Raw genomic sequence first — 6570 nt, 5'->3', positions numbered from 1 at the left:
AGCTTCAGTGCCTTCATGGAGGCCTTCATCTGCCCATCCTATCTGACAGTGCATCCGTGGGGATGTTCAAGGCTTGGGAAATCTTTTTGAGCCTAAGCCTGCCTTTAAATTTCCAATAACTTTATCCCTGACCTGTCTGCTGTGTTCTTTGGACTTCATGGTGTTGTGCTCTCAATATCTCTTAGACAACCTCTGAGGCCGTCGCAGAGCAGCTGTATTTTGTAACTGACATTAGATTACACACAGGTGCACTCTATTTAGTCATTAGCACTCATCAGGCAACGTCTATGGGCAACTGACTGCACTCAGACCAAAGGGGCTGAATAATTACACACACCCCCACTTTGCAGTTATTTATTTGTAAAAAATGTTTGGAGTCATGTATGATTTTCATTCCACTTCTCATGTGTACACCAGTTTGTGTTGGTCTTTCACGTGGAATTCCAATAAAATTGATTCATGTTTGTGGCTGTAACGTGACAAAATGTGGGAAAGTTCAAGGGGACCGAATACTTTTGCCACTGTAAAGGTTTATTTTGTCTAATCTAATCTAATAACTTTAATCTCAGCCAAACTGATTTACTCAGGAACAAATAAAACACTGAAAAAAGTCAAACAATAACATTTTTAGGTTGTCTAAGTCACTTATATATTACGTTTAACCTGAGTAGCGAAAGACCGCGGTGATCTGAACATGATGTGCCGGGAGTTTGCTGTTCTCGGCGGCTCTACTGACCCTCGAGCTCTCGGCTAGCTATCGAGCTGGTGGGTAACAGACGTCTCAGAAACGTCGGAGCACTTTTGCAAATATGCGATATCTTGATAAACTGAGCAGATATTTAAAGTTTACACAGCTACATTCTCACCTGAAAATATGTTAAAAGTTTATTTTGTGACCCAGAAAGAGTAATAAGAGTAATATTGAAAACTTAGTAGCGACCGCCATTGCCGGAAAGTGGAATTGGATGGGCCACGCTATGAATTCTGGGATATGGTGGGCCACGAAGGACACACCCGACCCATCCTTTAATTTTGGGGAAAAAGAGGACGCATTGGTCGGCTGCATTCAGAGGAGTCTATGAATTTGGACAGCCTTCATCGTGTCGCTGTGACGTAATCGGTCTACAAATGCGTCCTCAGGAGGATGCAGCCCATGAATTTGGACACCCCCTATGTTTACTACTGCATAGACACATTGAATTTCCAACACAAGGAAACGACTTTTTGGATAATGTTTTCACCACCAAGAGATTACAAAGCCCCCCCACCCACTTTGGTGCCTCTGATCACATCACTGTTATGCTAATGCCAGCATACAGGCCCCTGGTCAAAGTCACTAAACCAGTTCGTAAGCAGGTACGTGTGTGGCCAGAAGGACCTGCAATACTGCTTTTCCACCACAGACTGGGAGATCCTTAAACAGGCCGCCACACATGACAACACCACAGACCTGCAGGAATATACAGAAACTGTCATTGGCTACATCTCAAAAGGCATCGATGAGGTCATAGAGACCACTGTCCAGGCCAATCAGAAACCATGGCTCACAGGTGAGGTCTACAGGCTCCTGAGGGTGAGAAATGCAGCCTTGTAAGCTGGGGATGAGGTGAGCCTAACAACAGCAAGGGCAAACCTGTCACATGCATCAGAGAGGTGGAAATGCAGCGCTCCAGGAGGATTTTGCAAAGCTTCAGTGACAGCAGAGATACTCAGAGGCTGTGGCAAGGGATACAGACCATCACAGACTACAAGCCCACTCCTCAGACCGCTGTCGGGTCCACCACATTACCGTAAGAGCTAAGTGAAATTTTCTCTTGCTTTGAGACACAGAACGACACCCCAGCACAGAAGACTCCACCCCCCAACGATCGGGTGGTGACACTATCAACATGCTTGTCAGGACCTGCTGCCATCAGGGAGGAGACTGAAGAGCCTCCGGGCCAGAACCAGGAGACTGAGAGACAGCTTCATCCAGGTTGTCAGGATGCTGAATTCACTCCCTGCTCTCACACACCAACTCCAGACCTGCATTCATCTTTTCCCTCTGAACCCCCCAAACATACAAACCCTGAGCCACCACCATTGCCCTTTCAGTGACTGCCCTACTCCACCATTTGACCCTCTCATAAGAGGTGAAACATCTTCAAGGAAACTTAAAGAAGACGCTTTTCTTTCCAAGCTCCTTAGACTACGGTGACCTGGATGTCTGAGAACCTCCACAGACTGATTTTACAAGAACAACTTGTGTCAAAAAATCCCTAGCAGTGCCTCTCTGTCACACACACAAATCACTAGAGTTACAAATTTAATAACTTAAAAAACCTCAGAAAAACAGAACTGAGCAAAACAAACAAACACACAAACAAACAAACAAACAAACCAGAGACCTGGGGCCTGTTCTTCGTACGTCGCTTACTACATCCAAGATCAAATGACACATCCAAGACCAAATCATCGCGCTAACAGTGAGCTCGCTAATCCGGTTCTCCGAACACACCTGCTGTTGATGATTAGTACAGCTGGATGAAGTAATGTGAGATCACTGGGTGTCGTAAAAGGGGCTACACATCGATAGCAGAAACATTGATCGGCAACCCTCTGATTGGTCGGCGGAAATGTCGAAGGAGCGCGCTCGGTATTTTTCGGCAGCAGAGCAAGAACTCTTGAGTGAGGGATTTCAGGAGTTTCAGAGTTTAATCAGTTGTAGCCACAGCTGCCCTGGGGCAGACTGACAGAAGCCAGGCTGCCATATCGCGCCATCGGCCCCTCTGGCCAACACCAGTAGGCGGTAGGGTAGATTTATTATATTACACTATATTATCCAATATTATATTACATTATATTATATTATGTTACATTATATCCCCTTTCACATTAGAGCCACAACAGGACCCACTAGAACATGGGAACAAGTAAAAGTGAAATATAAGAATATTCTACAGAATGGTAATATTTATCACTTATATTGCTTTTCGTCTCTTGGAAAGAGACCCTGGAATAATCTGTTTGTTTGTTCATAACAGCAACCAAGAAAAGGGCAGAGCAAAAAAGACAGGTGGTGGTCCTGCACCCCCTCGTCAACAAGTTGGTTAAGTAAATAATACCCTCACGGGAATATCGATATCTCTCTATGAGCACACTGTCGCGCTGAGCTAAAGGATCCTGTCTGTCCCGCAATATACGCTGGATTCTGAGGACTCTCCTTATCAATCTTGCACCTTCCGCAATGGGTGGCTCGCATATACGGACAGCACATGGCTGCGACAGACTTCCCAAATCCACCTTCGCTTTTATAGCCGTGGTCTCTCATCTTGATTACACAAAGTAATTTGCAATTACTACTCTGAAATATGAATTACATCTGTAATAATCACATACATGTAATAGAATGTTAATAGTACATTTCCCTTTTTTAGGAAATGACCTGTATGTATCTGTGTGACATCAATAAACAAACAAAGGGTTGCCGATCAATGTTTCTACTATCAATGCGTAGCCCCTGTTAAGCCACCCAGTGATCTCACATTACTTCATCCAGCTATACTAATCGTCAACAACAGGTGTGTTCGGAGTACCGGAATAGCAAGCTCAAAGTTGCCGCGATGATTTGATCTTGGATGTAGTAAGTGAGGTATGAAGAACGGACCCCAGGTAAGAACATTGTTGAGGTTTAAATTTATAATCTTAAATACTTATATGCTGATTATATTGCTTTATAAGAAAGGCCCAAATCTGAGTACACTCTGTGCCGACAGGACTGACAGGAAATTACATGCTTTTGCAGGCGAAAAGTGAAACTAAGCAGAGTGTTTGGTCGAAACTTAAAGTGTGTGTGACGTCTATATAAATGACTAGGTTTGCTGTTTTGTGCTTCAGACCTGGGGTTGTGTGTTCAGGTCTCCATATCCGGATATGTAAAATAAAGATAATCTTTTAAAGTAAAAAGACCACTTTTGAGCCGTGTCTTTTTGGCCATAACAAATACCAAAAGAACTGGAATTTAATAACATTAAAACCAAACAATAAATGAGCAAAGTAGTGCATGATAAATATAGATGACAAATACAAAGTGCAATATAGAAACACTGGGTAAAAAGAAATGAACAATTAAAAAGGAGGATAAAAGATGTGAGCAGTAGTTAAACAGTAGAAATAAATATATAATAAACAAATAAAAATAGATAATAAATGAAAGCCAGGTCTGAAAGGTGAGTTTGGCTTTAAAAGCATGAAAACACACTGCTGTCTTCAGGAAGGCTGCTCCAGTAACTTTCTATGCTCGCTTTGAGGCTGCAGCTAAGGACTCCAACAATGCTAGTGCTAGCGGCGCTAACGGCTGCAGACAGGAAGATACTGCCAGCACCGGAAACGTGCTCGTCATCTCCGAGCATGAAGTAAGGAGAGCCTTCAAGAGAGTGAACACCAGGAAAGCAGCAGGACCAGACGGCATCCCAGGTCGTATCCTAAGAGACTGCGCATACCAGCTAGCTCCTGTGTTCACTGAGATATTCAACATCTCTTTATCTCAGTCGGTGATCCCCACATGCTTCAAAGAGTCCATCATTGTTCCTGTCCCGAAGAAACCCCACCCTGCTTCTCTCAATGACTATCGCCCTGTAGCCCTCACCTCAGTAGTGATGAAGTGTTTTGAACGCCTGGTCAGAGACTTCATCATTTCTTCACCACCAGACACACTGGACCCACTACAGTTCGCTTACCGTCCAAATCGTTCCACAGACGATGCCATCTCTCATCTCCTCCACACATCACTTACTCACTTGGACACTAGAAGGGGGAATTATGTTAAAATGCTCTTCATAGGGGGCAGGGATAGCTCAGTAGGTAAAGTGGGCACCCCATGATCGGAAGGTCGGCGGTTCGAATCCACTTAACGGCTACCCTGAGGTACCCCTGAGCAAGGTACCGTCCCTACACACTGCTCCCCGGGCGCCTGCTTAGTGGGCTGCCCACTGCTTCACTGAGTGAATGGGTCAAATGCAGAGAAAAACAAGTAATTTCCCCATGGGGATCAATAAAGTATCCATTATTATTATTATTATAGACTACAGCTCTGCATTTAACACCATAATTCCCTCCACACTCACCACCAAGCTGGAGCATCTGGGACTCAGCTCAACTATGTGTCAGTGGACCTCCAACTTCCTAACTGGCAGACCACAGGCAGTAAGGATGGGCCGACATGTCTCAGCCTCCACCACTCTCAGCACTGGAGCCCCCCAGGGGTGTGTTCTGAGCCCCCTGCTGTACTCTCTGTGCACATATGACTGTGTGGCCACTACCTGCTCCACCACCATCATCAAGTTTGCTGACGACACCGTCGTGGTGGGCCTGATCTCTGATAACAACGAGACGGCCTACCTGAAGGAGATTAGGAATCTGGAGAAGTGGTGCCAGAGGAACAACCTCCTTCTAAACATCAGTAAGACAAAGGAGCTGATAGTGGACTTCAGCACTAAGCAGGAGAGGAACTACCAGACCCCCGTCATCAACGAGTGCCCAGTGGAGAGAGTGGACAACTTCAAATACCTCGGAGTTCGCATCACGCAGGACCTGTCATGGTCCTGTCACATCAACACCATGGTGAAAAAGGCCCAACAGCGTCTCTACCACCTCAGACGCTCGAGAGACTTCCTTTTTTTTTTTTTTTTGTCCCGTTTGGATCTTTAGCCATCAGAATTGTTGTCTTAAGGCCAAGAAAGATGCCAAGCGGATTTATTTTACCAAGTGGATCATCATGGGCTTGCCATATTGGTCCATTTGATTGACCTTTATTATAATTATGAATTTATTTTATTTTCAGTTGCTACAAGCGGGACAGACATGACTGTGGGATAGGACAGGGGGAAAGAATGAAAGAAAGAGAGGGAGAGAAAAAAAGAAAACCAAAGGGGAGAAGAGACGGTGAGAAGGGGGGGAGGAGAGAAAAAAACAAACAAACAAAAAAAACAAAACTCCTGGATCACCTGTATGGAGAAAAAAAACAGAGGAGAAAGCAAACAACAAAGAGCAACATAATAAGAAAAAAAAAGCACCATCACAATAAACTAGCTAGCAGTAGATATCGATAGTTACTAAATAATAAACAATATTGTGCAGCACGCAAGATAGCCAGTGCACAGTGTGCTTTGAGGCAGCAGCCAAGAAAGCTGTAGTCCGCGTCTATGAATACCCATGTGTACACCTGTGTGCATACCTGTGTGGATCAGCATGCTTGCATTCCAAAGGTTTCTCCATGTAACGATCTGCTAGGGAGTGTGGGGAGCCACAGCCCTGTCCTCTATGGTATCAAGCAGGTATGGAGGAGATCAAAACTCTAGACATCCAGAGGCCCCCAGAACACAAGAGACCAAGGAAGACCCACAGAGGGGCAGCCGCGCCACTGTCCCAGTAAGAGCTAAGGAGAGTCCCAGATGAGGGCTCATTCAGCAGCCGCGGAGCAGAAGCCAGGGGGGGTTGCAGTGACGCGCCCATGAGCTCCGCCGGCAGCCAGCTGTGCCTGAGTGACCGAGCCCCAGGCCGAGAGGCCGGGGGCACCCCACCTCCGAAGTG

This window comes from Astatotilapia calliptera, unplaced genomic scaffold (genome assembly GCF_900246225.1).
Source record: "Astatotilapia calliptera unplaced genomic scaffold, fAstCal1.2 U_scaffold_140, whole genome shotgun sequence".
Taxonomy (NCBI): domain Eukaryota; kingdom Metazoa; phylum Chordata; class Actinopteri; order Cichliformes; family Cichlidae; genus Astatotilapia; species Astatotilapia calliptera.
Note: the sequence above shows the minus strand (reverse complement) of the source record.